At 30.9% G+C, this 16513-nt stretch overlaps 1 pseudogene; it reads left to right on the forward strand.

Annotated features, from left to right (window-relative positions):
- The first annotated feature begins 2317 nt into the window (after window positions 1-2317).
- LOC136977381 (hydroxysteroid dehydrogenase-like protein 1 pseudogene) lies at window positions 2318-3283 on the forward strand (annotated as a pseudogene).
- Window positions 3284-16513: the final 13230 nt, after the last annotated feature.

The following is a 16513-nucleotide window of genomic DNA, read 5'->3' on the forward strand; positions in this document are numbered from 1 at the left end:
CTCTTTTGTGGCGGCAAGTGCAAAGTTCACCTGTCCGCGTCCGTCAGGTACTGTACATGAATAGCCTCTTTTGTGCCTAACAGGTGCAAAATATCATCTTTTCTTCCGGCTCCGCTTCAATTCTATTGCGATACGACAAAGTCGCGCGATGTCGTAGTAATATCATTACTAGAAAAGCCATAGATAGGATTAATGTTTTAAAGTTCATATCGTGCTTGTTTTTTTTAAACGATATATTTCCTCTAGTGATAACGACATGACGAAGGATGAGTTTGCAATGTGGAGTTCACAAACTGGCCGACAGCATTAGAGCGCATAATACTACCTCTAGCCAAAGAACATGAATGAAACAAAGAAAATGGAGGCTGGAATCTATGAGACATCCAATCAGAGCGCGAGGGAATTTCAATCTCGTTTCACACGATATTCTCGCAAATAACAGTCGGAGTATTTTATCTCGTAAATGGAAAGAAAAATAACAGAAAACAGTTCGTAGTATCGAATTCTTATAGAAATAACACTTAGAATTATTTAAAAAATGCAATTATTGATATATTTTCTAATTTAAAAATTTTATTACTTTTTAATTTTATAAAAATAATTTATGAAATTCTCTTTTGAATATTTCAATTTTCTCTCACCAGATGGCACTTTTGTAAACAGGCTTACATTTACAAAGGCGCCATCTGTAATAATGTACTCAAACTACTACAGTATAAAGTATTGACCTTAATCCCGGTTAAGTACGTGATGTAAGGTCAAGTACGAGGTTACAAAATCGAGGAAAAATAAATATTGTACAGTTTATTTTTCTCACAGTTAAAATGTGTAATTAAAAACGAAAAACAAAGTGTTTTAAAGGAAAGAATATCAAAAAATATAGGCCTACACAGAATATTGTAAATATATAAATGCTGTAATAAAAATTTAGTTTTAATATTGTTAATTAGAAAAAATAAATATTTAAAAATATTCTCTACAAGCTTTAAAATGTCATTTATATTCATTTATGTTACTCAGAATGACATATTTCTAATAGTTTTTATTACATTGTTAAGCCATTTGTACAATTTTATTTAATTGTTACGTCGTTCGTATGATTGTTTTAATGCCATTATTAAGTCATTTAAGTACATTTTTGATGTCACTGTTACATTTATACAATTTTTTTATTTACGTGATTATTTTTTGTTACTTTAATGTAGATATTTTCTACGCCACTGTTGCGTCATTTATCCAATTGTTCCTATGTCATGGTTACGTTATTTATGAAATTATTTGCGTTTATATAAATGTTTTGTATCATCTATCTCGTCATTTGTCATCTATATCTGTGTAAAGGACAACTGTAATTGTTTTATGACATCTGTTACGTCACATAAGTTATATAGATGTTTTGTATTATCTGTTACGTCATTTACGTCATCTGTATTTGTGTAAATAACACTACTATTTTTTTTTCTATGTGGTATTCTTATTTCTATGAAATGTCTACTTTTCTGCTTTTCTCTATTTACAAGAAACTATTAAATATTTACAAATGAATGCAATCAAACTTCGATTTAGCGCCGCCATTTGTTCTTGTTTTGATGCCAAACCAAAGCGAATGTGTCGTTAAACTGAAATATCCCAAACAATAAGAATTATATGTAGTATTAAGGTCACAAGCTTGAGTTTGGGAGTTTCAAAGTCACGTGATTTGATAATGAAGGCCTTTGTAAAGAAGGCTAAATAGCGCCATCCTTGTTACTTTACAAAGATGACACTATTTAGGATGGTGCAATTATTCTGAGGTAAAACCTCGAAGTAGCGCCACTCCACAAAGTACTAATGAATACTTCTGAAAGGATATAACTATGAATAAAAAACGTTCTGTATTTGTAAATTACTAAAGGTATGATTTTGCATTTTAAACGGCATTTTATAATTATAAAATCGGGTGAATTTTAAACTCTCAAGGTGAAATTTGTGTGTAGATTACAGGCCTAGACATTGGGAACAAAAACCAGATACACTGACCTAAAAGATCCATTGTACCCTAATTTGTGTTTAGACATAATTACTAGATAAACTATTAATATATAATTATTACTACTTATGGAGACACTATTTAATGCCATTTTAAATGCAAACAAGTAGTGGCGCTAAATCGAAGTTTAGTCGTATATTGCTACAATATTTATTGGATTTATAAACATTTTTTCGTGCTCTGTTAAACAGAGCATGAAAAATTTTATTAGGGTGATGAGGAAACTTCGAGCGCTTCCTTACATTGAGTTCAGGAGAGTTCAGCCTTGTCAGACTGGTTGTTGCCATCATGTTTACTAACTTGTGTATTTGTTTAGAAAGAAGCGAAGTTTATTTTTCAACTATCGGAGCCATTTTTGTGGCTTTTGTTATAACTAAATGCGTATCTACAGTTCATCACTTTTTATCACTGATATTTTTTAACTTCTTTCCCAAAGATCCGAGATGTTACGGTAAATGGGCAGTGATAACAGGAGCTACAGATGGGATAGGTAAGAGTTACGCACGTCACCTAGCAGCTAGAGGTTTAAACATTGCGATTATCAGTAGAAATATCGAGAAACTTCAGGCCACAGAAGAAGAACTGAAGAAAGATTTTGGAATTGACACGTGCATCATCCAAGCTGACTTTTCACAAGGTTGGTCATTGTTCAAGAAGATTCAAAAAGAATTGAGTAACTTAGATATTGGCATATTAGTGAATAATGTTGGAGTTTTAATGCCGCAGCCATGCTTCTTTCTTCTGTTAGAACCTCAGTGTATCGTCGACATGATCAGAATCAACCTAGATTCAAACCTCTTAATGACGACAATGATCGTTCCTGACATGCTTAAAAGAAAAAGGGGAGCAGTCGTCAACTTATCATCTTTATCGTGTTACGTTCCCTATCCACTTCTATCGTGTTACGGGGCAACAAAAGCGGCGATCACTGCACTAAGTGAAGCTTTGTTCTTTGAGTGTCGAGAACTCGGAGTTACAATACAGTGTTTGACCCCTTCTGTGATCAGGACAAAATTAGTTAGTTATTCGAATATTTGGCAAAAATTTGGATTCTTGACCCCCGATTCTGATAAATATTGTTGTAGTGCTGTTAATACTTTAGGTGTTACGACTTCGACAACTGGATACGGGGGTCATTGGCCTTTCTATGTATGTGTGACTCGTTTACCTAAAGGTTTGATAAGCAAGATTTTATATGATCTTACTTTAAAATATTTAGGTGGAGAGATCAAATATGCTCAGAAAACAGAATAATTAAGCTTATTTATTATATGAGAAGAGCTAAATTAAATTTAAATTGTCAAATTTTATAATGCCGTTAACATCTAGGAAAACAATATTATTTTATGTAAAATTTAAGAACTTTTTTATTATTTTAAGTAAATTACTGGTATAGAATGCCATTAAGTAGAATATTTAATCAGATTTAAAGTTAACTTATATTTATTATAATTAAATATATATAATTATATGTTAAAGTAATTTCAACGCGTTTATATTGAAATAAGGCTTTGTAAGAATTCAGAAATTAAAATTTATATTTAATTTTTTTTTTATTATTTCTTTACGTATTTGAAGGATTTAAAGCATCTTTAAAAATACAGTGGACTCTCAGGATACTGACATTTGCTACATTAACAGTACAGTATATACAGTACCCATACATCACACTGTGGGCCTGGCCGAACCTAAAATGGGCTTGTTATACTTCTTAGTGCTCATAGGGCAGAAAGAGTTAATAATTCTGAAGACAATATAGAGCATTGGTTCTCAAACTTTTCCGATCCACCGCCCCTTTGTTCCATAAAGTTATACCCAACGCCCCCTAACCCATCAGTGACCCCAACTTTTGCCTTTGGTTACCGTTCAGTACCCTGCCTCCAGGGCCTCCCTAGATTTACTCCGCCCACAGGGGGGCGGTATCGCCCACTTTGAGAACCCCTGATATAGAGCATGGATATATTGTGTGAGTATAAAATGGATTGAAAACCAGCAAAAACATTAACGAACACGTTATTGAGCAGGGTCTTTAGCGTACCACGTGGCACTCTCTTAAACAAAATTCTTATTGGCTGAATATCAGCAATGGATGCCGGATTATAAGCTATTTTTGGGGAGGTGCCGGATTAGAGAACTTCTACTGTATTTAATTCAGAGCTTTAATTACAGATAACAGCATTAAAGCGTAAATCGACAAGATGGCGGCGATACCATGATTAAAGCACGTTATTATAAAATTGTCTTCCTGTTAGGAGTAAAATATTAAAACATAAATAAAATTCCAATATTTAGGAAATTGAATATTTTACAAACATAAATTAGTTTTTAAGCTGTGATAATGCGTTTATTGCGGATTAGCTTCGATTCAAGTCTATAATCGCGTGGATGTTGCACTTACAGTTAGAAAAGTGATAAGACAACGTGTATTAGTGCAACTCTTACAGTTTAAAAATGCTTCGACCATTTCTCCTTTTCCATTTCTTAATGGTAAAAAGGGCAATTCTTAATGGTAATGCAATGGAGTGAATTAGGCTATTGATGACAATTTTGAGGCCTCCGTAAATTTAAGGCCCGTGCAAATAGGCCCCGTGACTCTTTTATGATAAAACTTTCTCTTTTCAATATAACATATCACTGATAAAATTTAGGAGACTCCAGTTGACTTTAATGAATCAAGGCTTAAGAAGGGTGAGATGAGGCCCACTAGTTAGGGGGCATTTTCAAAAGCCATAATAATATAAATAAAAACAATTTTTGCGCTTATGTCCAAATCCTATCACATAAAGACCAGCAGTTTCTTTTCTTTCGGGCCTCACATTTACGAAGGCCCAAAAAATTAGTTACAAATTATTCATTCCACGAAATTTCTTATGTATTAAGGAAACAAAAGTTTTATTTTTTGTCTAATTGTATTATTTAAAAAATTAATTATATAATTTTAATGTAAATGGCCCGAGCAGAACTTGCTTTAGTACTATCTTATGCATTAGGACTTTAGGCACATTGCCTAGGGTCTACGAAAAGATTAATGCGGCTCTGGTTGTGGCCCTAAACCATAACCTGTAAGAAGACTTTCGCCTTCAGTAGATTTAGGAGCATGAGGCCCTAAACTGTACCGACGCCCTAAAATGTAGCTTGGTTAGTTTATATGTAGCCTAAACCAGACCCTGCGACCTCTGCGACCCTTTGTTTAATTTTGCATAACGTTTTTTTATATAAAAGACTAAATTTTGGGGCCTCTCTTCTTCTGAGGCTCACCAAAGAGAGTTTGAAGAAAATTCCACCCACATTTTATTGATTTGTTCGATCGATTTTTCTTGACGATTTTCTCTTCTTTTTAAAGCTTAAATGTAATTTACCATCATTAAAATAAAATAACTTTACTTAGCTTAATTATATTCGAATTTTAAATTATATTAAATAATTACTTTCCATGCTAATTAGCAATATTATGAAATTGCTGCATAATGATGAGCGCTTATTAGGAGGGAGGAAAAATTGATAATTAGGCCTATAATTTCTTTAACAATTTTTTTCTCCTGTAATTAATTCAACAAGAAAAAAAAACAAATTAAAATTTCCTAAATATTTAAAAACCTTTTATCGTTATAAATCACTTAAAAATAGTTACAATTAATTTTCTTTTAATAAATAGAGTTTCTGGTTGACGCGTAAATAAACAAGATGGCGCCGAAGTGACGATTATACCGCGCTGTTGACAAAAGTGTCTTCGTGTTAGAGGAAAAAAAACTTATCAGAGAAGGAGGGTAAATTATCAATAGGTGGAAAGATGGATTTCGGATAAAAAGTGAAGAAGATTATAGATAAGAATCTTAACAACAAATAGAGGAGAATGTGTTGATCGACTGCGTTATTATCGGGGTGTGGTGGACAGTTTGCTGTTAAGAGGGATGATGGATACATTTTATGTAAGGAACGAGTGGAGGAGACACGGCGCGAAAAATGTTAGAAAGGTTATAAATTATTTTATAATGGTACAGTCACAAAAGTAATGGGGTAGAAGTAATCTTGAATGATGATCTTAAGAGATGGAATGATTGATATCGTTAGGATAAATGATCTCTTTTACAATTGTACAGGCAGAAGAGGTGAAATAAATGTCACATAAGGGGTTAAAATGCGTAAAAAGTAGAGAAAACAGTCGCCAAAACGAGAGATAAAGTCGATAATTATTATGAAAACAATAAAATTTGCATATTTCCTTAAATATAAGTGTAACATCTTCTGAAGGGATAAGTTGATAATATAAATTCAGGCAGTGACACGAACGTTTGAGATGTAAGAATTAAGGCTAACGAAACTGAGAGAAGAGGATCAAGAGAAAAGAAGTAGGAGATCAAGAAGTAATCCTGAAAGTAGCAAATGATATAATTGGGATTACAGAGACAATTTAGGAATGAAATAAAATAATGATAAAGTAAAAGTGTTTTGTAAGAAAGAATACCCGAGTAACAAAACGAACGTGTTGAGAACATCACGTGGTATCAATTCATTCACTGGACCATTCACTGAACGAATTGGTAACAATATGTTTCAGTTGCTACTCATGTAACTGAAGACTGAGGTACCCTGCTGTTTTTTATCCTAAAAATCGAGTGTGACGCCTTAAACATATATATATAATATACCAGATTTTATAATAAAAATATATTTTTGTAAAATTGTTACTTATGAAGAGTGAATATTGATTAAAGGAAAAGGTCAATACAACAAAAGTGCCCGCAGGATTTTGTCTCAGAAGGACAAACATATACGTTTTAGTTCGTCTAACCAATCAATTATTTCACTAAAATTACGTGTTTTTAGTACATTGTGTTCATCTACGTGTTCGAAAACGAGCGAAAATTCTGTTTTCTAAACAGTACAGCTCCTGCATATGGCTTAAAAGCGAATTAGAGGGGCCATTTCGTCACTCGCTAACTACAGTTACTGTAAGAGAGACGGTTCCTTTCTTGGCTTCGTAAATTGTTTGCCAAAACAACTCAAAAGCAACTTTAATATGAAATTTCCCTCTCTCCTTTATTGACCTCTCTAAATTGACCTATCACCTAAAAAATTTCAGGTAAAAGGTCAATTTACTTTTTTTTTGTTATGCAACTTATTTACATATATATATATATATTAATGAAATGTAATTATGATATACAAGATGGCCCAAAAGTCAAGTAACCATTTTAAAGTATCCTACACCAATACTGTTATAATGATTCTGTTAGCTGTTCTGAACGCACACTTACGAATATTAATCGTAAATTATCTGGAACATACGGTTGATAAGCTTTTGGGCCACCTTATTGGCCCACCAACACACGAAAAATTCTCAATTTTTGAGATGCAAACCTTAGTGCAGCTCACAAGAACGAACAAACATACAGACGTACGGAAGAAAAGTAATTTATGTAACATTTTTAATAATCTGAGCTATAATTAAAATATTTAATAAATTATAGAACATTATATAAACACTCCTAACAATTAAATTAGCGAGAATTAGGACAATTACTGTTTATTTTGTAAATTATCACAGTTGTAAATCTACAGAAAATTAAAATATTTACAAATTTATTTTAGAATTAATTATTAAAATAATTAAACAAGTATATATTTAGAACTAAAACAGAGAAAAAAAATAGGATAATTTTAATGTTAACTAACGAGAAAATATAAATAGAACAAGTACGAATGAAACGTAACAGAAGTAGAATATGCAGGAACTGAAATAGTAACAGGATGTATTTTTTTTAAAAAAAAAGAAAAATAACAAGAAAACGCCTAAAGTGGGCTAAATATTTATACAGAATAAGGTCAAATTTATTATATAAAGTTATAGGACACAAAAAATTGATGGTATAGAGCAGCGCTGTCCAACTTATCATAGCCCGCGGGCCATATTTTCTTCACCAAACGTTTCGGGGGCAAAGAAGGTTGATAAATGAAAAGTCAGTTTATGTTAATTAAAAAAAATATTTCATTTATACTAAAAAGAAAACTTTAAAATATTCGTAATATATTAATGAGAACATTGTGGCCGTAATTTTCACATTGTAAAATAATTTTAATATTAATAATAATAATTTAGTAACATAAATTTATTCATAGTAAAATGTACTCGCGGGCCGTATAAATAATTTGGCGGGCCGTATACGACTCGCGGGCCGCCAGTTGGACAGCCCTGGTATAGAGTGATGGAGTGTAAAATTTAAACAGGGCTCGGTCAAGATTTTGTCTCAGGAGAGACAACTTTGATCAATTGATTCACTAGAATTGTGTTCCTTAAAAACAGGTTTTCTCCTGTGTAGACTATCTTCTTCTATTTTCATAAGGGTAAATAATAAAACGTATAAAATACAAATGAGAACTCCAATACCCTAAGAAACTTGGAGTCTTTCAAGCTCCTGAAGGGGGGGGGGAGTCATCTTTATAGTATGCAAATTTCAGGAGGAGAGTGGAGTGACGGGGTAAGAGATCTGCCAACAGGAAGATGTCACCTTTCAATAAGAAACTGGGCTCTATTTAGACGTTAGACACGTTAAGTAAACCCTAAAAACTCACGTGTTGAGTTTGTTGGTCAGGCGTAAATCCACGACCAAGTTATAAGTGTTCAGTGATTTTTATCAACTCTGTCACTAGTGAGCTTTCAGCAGGGAAAATTGCCTCTCCTAGTCCCTTGGTGTTTAATCTGTGTGATCTAACAGAAGTCTTATCAAACAAGATAAAGAGATTTAGGTGTCAGGTATCAAGATTATTGATTAATATCTTTAAAAAAAGGTGTGGGTATTATATAAGCTCGTTAAGTGCTTTTATTTATGTTGTCATGTGTCTAAATATTAGGTCCAAAGGTATCATTTTTAACCACTATTAACAATTTTCTGAAATAATAAACTAATTTCTATACTTCTACACTTAACGCAGACAATTTAACACGTTAAAATCAGTTTTAAGTCATTAATAAACATAAAAGGGGCCCTGCAAACAACATTAATGTTAAGTGAGGAATTTTAAATGTAATTTACAGCAATTAATTCTAATAAAAGGAGTACAAGAGTTTGTTGTACTGTACATTCTTTTTACCTTTCTTTTAAGTTAGAAAAGGCATACATCATTCAATTGAATTGCGTAATAGACATCTTCAAGGACACAGTCTAATTAAATTAAATAAGTCGTGGATTATCTTTAATTAAATAACAAGGACATTGTTTAGCTTGCTATCAGGAAATAGAGTGAATCGTTTCCACTCGAAAACTTTCTTAAAAATGATGATAAATGATGAAAATCGAAACCATTCTTCAAAAGAAAAGTTCTCGTCATATTTTTTGCTCCCTGTTTTTGGATTTTTTTAATTATTGTAGATATAGAAACAGAGGTTCAGTGGGTTCTACACATTCGAAATTTATAATTTATTATTAATTTATAATTAATTAATTTATAATAAATAAATTTATAGGCCTAATTAATTTATATTCCCTATGCTTTCAAGACATGTTCTCTTGAAAGCGTAGGGCCCACAAAGCTTGAAAACAAGACACAAGTCAAGATTTGTGGATCCTTTACATTTCGACACTCGTGGGCCTTATGCTTTCAAGATTTGTGGGCCCATGCATAATAGATTGCTTTTCAGGTATCCAAAAATCTTATAGGGAGCATGCTCATTACTGTACAGCGATTAAAGAAACTCATATGTCCCTAGACCTGTTTATCTTTGGGCCCTACAGAGTTGCGTAACAGTCAACCACATCATGAATATAAGAAGTCACTTTACTTCAGGTTACGCTATAGTAACAAGAAATTAATTTATGAAAAGAGACAATTTGACATATTTATCTATAAAATTTCTCTTCAAATTATCTTCCTTACTGTTGACAAGAGAAAGTATAAAAAATTCTGTATAATTTAAGAAGAAAAAAAAAAAACAGTTGAAGGTGATTTATGCTTTGTTTGTAAGATGAATGAGGAGAAGACATTGAAAAGTACTGCATACAGCTTTGTTACAATAGGAGGAAAAATTAAATTATCATGATGAATTGTCCTTCAATGTCATCTAATTAAGAAAATTCAGAAAAAATATCAAGTTCTTCCCCCTTTTTTATTGGAGAAGTGTACAAGAAGCCTCAACTTTTACACGCCTTCTCTTTTTTTGCACTCCTTGTAATGTTAAGCTCAACAGATGGCGCTAAGTAATAAACAAAATCTAATATTAATTAACGAATTCCTTGTTATTTTATTAATATATTTTGTTTATTTTTTAAATCTTGTTTTTGTTTTTATGAAGAAATTAAATTTTATTGAAATATTTTGAATTTTTTAAATTTGAGTAATAAAATGGTATACATTTATTAGACTTATTTAAACTGAAGATAAATCTTCAGTTTAAATATGGAAATTACCGCTTATCTTATAGTAGGAAAAACCATAACCTTACAGAAGACATTGCTTAGCCTCTACAAAAAGCAATGTCTGGTTCTAGACATACACAGACAATCAGGGCTGGATTTAGACATGTTATTGCTTTAAACTATAACATATAATAGGCCCTTCCCCTGAACCACGTGTGCCTTAAACTACAGACTCAACTCGATACTCTAAGCTTGTTGTTCTTATGTGCAAATTCGACCCTAGAGACAAACTAGGGTTTGCTCTAGGACAAGAGTGGCGAACCTATGGCACTCGTGCCCAAAGTGATCTAGGAGCCTAGATTTTGTTCTAGTATTGGGTATTAGTTTGCTATTACTAGTATTGATATTAACTTAATACAGGCTACTCCTAGCTTGTATCTAGTACTGTATAAGTTACCGCTAGTAGGTTTACTAGTTACACTAAGTAGCAGGGCCTAATTTAGACCTTCGCGGGCCCCAGGCAAAATAATATTTACGGGCCTCTTTACAACTTTTGTATTATTACAAATATAAATAAAATTGTAATATTTAAAATTAAAGTATTTTTATTTCAAAACAATTACAAACAAAATAATCAACATATTTATACAAAAAATAACGATTCATACATAAAAAATAGAAAAAATAAATCATACAATTCTTTCTGATTTTCTATTTTGTCAAAATATCAATCAAAGAATTTTTTAAAAAATCATATAATTCTTTTAGTTGTAATGTGTATTTTTATTTTTCTATTCGAATATCTTACTTGCATTGTATTTTTGGGGCTACAATAAAATTATGCAGCAATAAATACTATATTTTTCTCAACGAACACTGCTTTATTCTGAACTTTACCGAACAGATCTAATGCGCATATACATACATTATCTAATTCTCAGTGATGTTAGATGTCGGAGCAGTAGGTAATGTCATTCTTAATTATCAACCCTTGAATATGGCGCTAATGATATAGTAATTCGCAATACTAATACGCACGTTTAGAACCTATTACGGGCCCCAATTAATTACGGGCCCTGGGCAAGTGCCTTGCCTGCCTTGTGCCAAATTAGGCCCTGCTAGGTAGCTAGGAACTAGTTAATGCTAGCAAGTTGTACAATACTAGTATCACACAATTAGAAGTATCAAGTAGCACATGATAATTTTTGCAGGCCTATTATCCTATATAAAAAGATCTCATAAGTTTATGTTTACCTAAGACTTCGTACAGTACAGTTTAAAACTTTACTGAGGACAAACAGTAAAACTTAAAACACTGAGAATAAAACCCTAATTGTCAGGGATGAAGAAGAAACGAAATTAAGTTTATTAGTTTAAAAACAGCAAAAAAATTAATTAATTAAAATACAATTTTCTTAATTTCTTACAGGATCATTTCTTTAGAATTCTAGGAATAAGAGAAGAGTTTATAACTCTGGAAAGAGAGATTATATGGCAAAGTTTATAAATTTTCTTAACAATTTTGCAATCAATTAGAACTTTAGAAAGCAAATTAATTAATTAGATGTATCTAATTTATCATTCTTACCATCTTAGATTTATTAGTTTCAATTATTTTTCCAATTCCATATATATATATATATGTATATGAAAAATCAAAATAATTAATTATATAATATTCGTAACATTGTATAAATTATTCTAAATTTTGTATAACAAATCACTTTTAAGTCCTCATCTTATTAATTTGTTGCAACATTATTTCCAATGAAGCTCCTGGCATGAAAATAACACGAAATTTATGAGGCTTTGTATCATATTTGTTTACGTTGAAGTATCCATAAATATAAATTACTGAAACTTATATACTCGTCTACAGAAGCTTTGTATAGAAGCTCTCATATAAACAATATTATAAATCTCCAACGCAAAAAAAAAAAAAAAAAAAAATCTATTTTACATAATTTATTTCTAGAATAATTGTAAATTTATTCGATAATAATAACGTCACCAAAAATGTAATTTAAACTTGTGGCCTTACAAAGAGGTCCTTCCTCCTTCACCAAATGGTAATGGGCAATATGTAAGCTGTAAATTGCATTTGAGAATATAATGAGGCCTTCTCTAATGTGAGGCTCTAAGCTGCAAGTTTTAAGTAAATCGCCAATCAAATTTACATAGACCCAATTCTCCCTAATTCACTCAAAAGATCTTGGATTTGTTATGAATAAGACTGAATTTCCAAATCCAAAGAGTTCTAGTGAATATATTCGCACCATTAAAATGGTTAATTCCTAAATTCATTAATATGGACAATGGTTCTTTAGAAGCACTGTAAAGATGTTCTTTAGAACCATTTGAAACTCTGCTTTTATAAATCCTGGGCGAAATTTTAGTGATTCAAACTTGCACTGATATGTTTGTTTCCACGTTATGGCTACGCGACACGTGGGCGATTCACCGAGGGGAATGCTTCCCGAAATAGTTTTTCTATGGAAATCTAACCCCTATTTAAGTGAAGAAAAACGATTATTGAAAGAATGAATAATTTGTTCTTTCAATAAACTGCATTTTGGCCCCATTCAAGTATTACTTCAGTAGTTTATGGGCGAGAGAAGATTCGTTTTATCTGTCGATTAATAACGATGGGTGAGGGAGGATGAGTCTTAAATGATGCAAGATTGCATCCTTCGTGTATTTTTCCTCCGGCATCACAAAATTGAAAATAATTCCTGTGTATTTGTGCATGGTAAACTTCTGGTCTGATAACGTAATTAGGGTATACGGTACTTTGGTTTCTGATGATTGATGATGATGGAGGTATATCAAAAGGGACAAATTTTTGTTGATGTAATACTTTAACGGCTTTTTAACTATAATTTTTTTAAAGAAATTTTTCTTCATAAATGTGTTCCTGAGTACCTTTTTACTGTAAAGAAATCCAGTTTCAAAAAAATAATCTGAAGCATTGTGAAAGTTTCCATTTATAATCGTTGTCCGTCATAAGCTAAATAGTGGTGGATCCAGAAATCTTTAGAGGAGACATAGAAAGGAAGCAATATGACTTATAAATTTTTTGCTTGCTGAAGTACTCTACTCTGTTAAAACTCCCAGAAGGGCATAGTTTCGCCCTGAGCACCTTCCGTAAATCCACTCCTGATCTTAGATTCAATTTAAATTTCTTAAATAAAAGAGATCCGTTTTTATTTTTTGTATCTCGGACCTACAATCTACAACGAATATATATAAAAACAGTCTAAATTAAAACAGTGATGATGATGATGACGATGATGATAATGCTTCTTAATAATCTAAAGCAGTGGTTCGCAGTTTCTTTGAACTAGTGGCATACTCATAATATTTGGTAGCATACCAATAAACCGGTATCGAATCAAAGAAGCGTATTTATATATTTATATATTTTGTATTTATAAACGAAAAATTTCATTAAAGGTCTAAACAAACGTAAATAAAATCAAAAAGAAGACAAAAAGTTAGCATTTGAAAATGAATTTGTGAATACAAAACAGGTATGAGATGCCTTCTAGAAAATTTTTTGCTATTATTTTCTCATTAAAATTGTGATTTAGGAACGGTGGATAAGAGATGTAAACATTAAATTCTCTTTCAGGAAAGATTTCAACGTAAAAATCTCCGATTTAACGCTTCCTTAATTCCAGATAAACAGATTATCTGATAGTTTATCACTTTTAAATGTGTTTTTAAATATTTATTTTTGTGTATCTGAACTTTTTAACGTGTTAAATAAATTATTAAGCTTGTACTTTATGCTATTTACAAACGATTAGTAAGTTTCCTGTTAAATTAACATAAAAATATTATACAGTTTAATCATCCAAAATAACACTTACTCATTTAATTTACAAATAAAAATTATGGAAAAATAATTTTAAAATATGGAAGCTTACAATTAATTATTGTTAAAACAGTTTCGTAGAATTTTCACATGTAAATTGGAAGAAAATATGTTTGATAAAGAAAAGTAATAGCTAATATAAGGAAAAGTATAATAAATAATAATTCTATTAATAATTAAACAGGACATTTTCAATTTTTGATCTTTCAAATGATTTCTTAGAATATAAATAGGCTTACAATTACAATTATTATTATTTTTTTTTTTGAAATATCAGTGAAATAATCCTGCTAGTTTCTTGTCTGTGATTCTGCAAACCTCTACTAAGTAGTTGCAATTTTATTTTTTTATTTTCTGGGTCCTTTTTTTTCTTAAATTATTCGTTGTTTTGATATGTAAAGATACTCTTGCATCTTTAAAAACGTATAGTTATGTATTGCATCAGTTATTGCTGCTGTTTTTGGTTAGAGATCTTCCTCCTTCCTCATACCTCTGCACTGGCACAATAAAAATAGCCATTATGTGGAGAGAGAATGAGGACTTAAATAGAATCAAGTTTATTTTTTTCAGCCATCTCGAAAGGGGACATTTAAATATAGCCGATAAAATGTTATTATATGATTTTAAATGATAGATTATTAAAAAACATAAAATAAAAATGGGTAAGCTTGACGCTTTGATTAGCGCATTAACCAGCATATGTGGCTTAAAAATAGTGTAATATGAATTTAAAATATAAAATTTTATCGAGCGAAATTTAAATAAAAAAATTAAAATTAATTTATGAATTTCATTTTTATTATCTTTTATCACAAAAAAAAGTAAAGATTGAAATTTGCATAGAAGCAAAATGGGCGTTTTTTAAAAGAGAAAATTAATTTATTTATACTTTGATCTTTTTTCTAACTTGTAAAAAATCAAATAGTTAGGAGTCTATTATAAGGTATAAAGCGTTAGAGAGTCAAAATAATTTGTTACAGCATGGAGTTTGTTGTACATAATTGACAGTCCTAAACTTGTGCTGAAGAGAAAAGCCAAGAAAAAATTAAAGATTCTGTAAAGAAATTTAGGTATCTTATAGTCGGGACATTATAGTTTATATAATGCAGTAAAAAACCATAAAAAAATGGGATTACTTTTGTTTTTAATTGCAGGAAGCATGTCCAATAAAAATTATAATTATTTTCTTGAATGTGGCAATAAATTTTAAATAGAATTATGAGAAGTTTAAGCTCCTTTCTTACATAAATCGTGATTTATAAACAATATACGCAGATTTTTTTAAAATGGTAAATAATTTTAGTTTGTTAAGCCCTTATTTACTTAGTTTTTATTCTTGAAAAATTATTCTGAGTTGATTTATTCTTTCATTTTCATTGTTTAAATAAAATTATTCTAACATTTGGACAGTTAAGTTAACTAGCCACTATCAACAGAAAATCAGCATTCATTAGATGATTTCTTTCTAATTAGTGTTAATTCGAGAGGGATGGAGCCCTAAATAAATGTGTTTTTTTTTATTAACAGCACAAAATAAAATTTTACTGAAGTGTTTATTCAAGAATTACGAGATACGAAGTATTTTTACAGTTTACTTGGCAGTTTTCATCTTCCATGTGTAAAATTACTTTAAGAGAACACGCAAAACTATCTTTTAAGACTTAACTGTCGAACTGAACCAGTTCTACTCTTGTTAGAATCAATATTGCTAAGGACTACTGATCTTATCTCTTGTAAGCATCTGTAGGATTTGTATCTGTAACTGTTCTGATGATCTCTTTCCACACTTAATAAACCCAGTAGGCATAACACAGAACAGTTTGTAGCAATGCCCTGATCAATAAACTACAACTTACATTCATTCAGTTTAACAGGATTTTGAGATAGTATCACTGAAATACCCTGAAAGATCCTCGAAGGTTTTAGTATGCTCCAGAGGTTACCGGCCAAGAAACACACGTGGCTCTTCTTACGCAGTTAATTTAAATAGGATTTAAGGTAAAATTAAGGTAGAAATTCGCATGAAAATAAAAAAAATTATTTTTAATGCTTTTAATGTCCAATTTACTTCTTTACATCGAGCAACTTTGAAGATACAATGGTAACGTGTATGGAGCATTAATTAATTTTCATTACACGTTAATTTTTATGCAGTACATAATACAAGCACTTAACACTAGAAAATTACGTAAGAGAGAGAGTGAGAGATGATTTATGATTATTTAAAGAAATTTATTCCTATTAATACAGGTA

The sequence above is a fragment of the Centruroides vittatus genome, unplaced genomic scaffold (assembly GCF_030686945.1).
Source record: "Centruroides vittatus isolate TY-2023 unplaced genomic scaffold, ASM3068694v2 contig_458, whole genome shotgun sequence".
NCBI lineage: Eukaryota > Metazoa > Arthropoda > Arachnida > Scorpiones > Buthidae > Centruroides > Centruroides vittatus.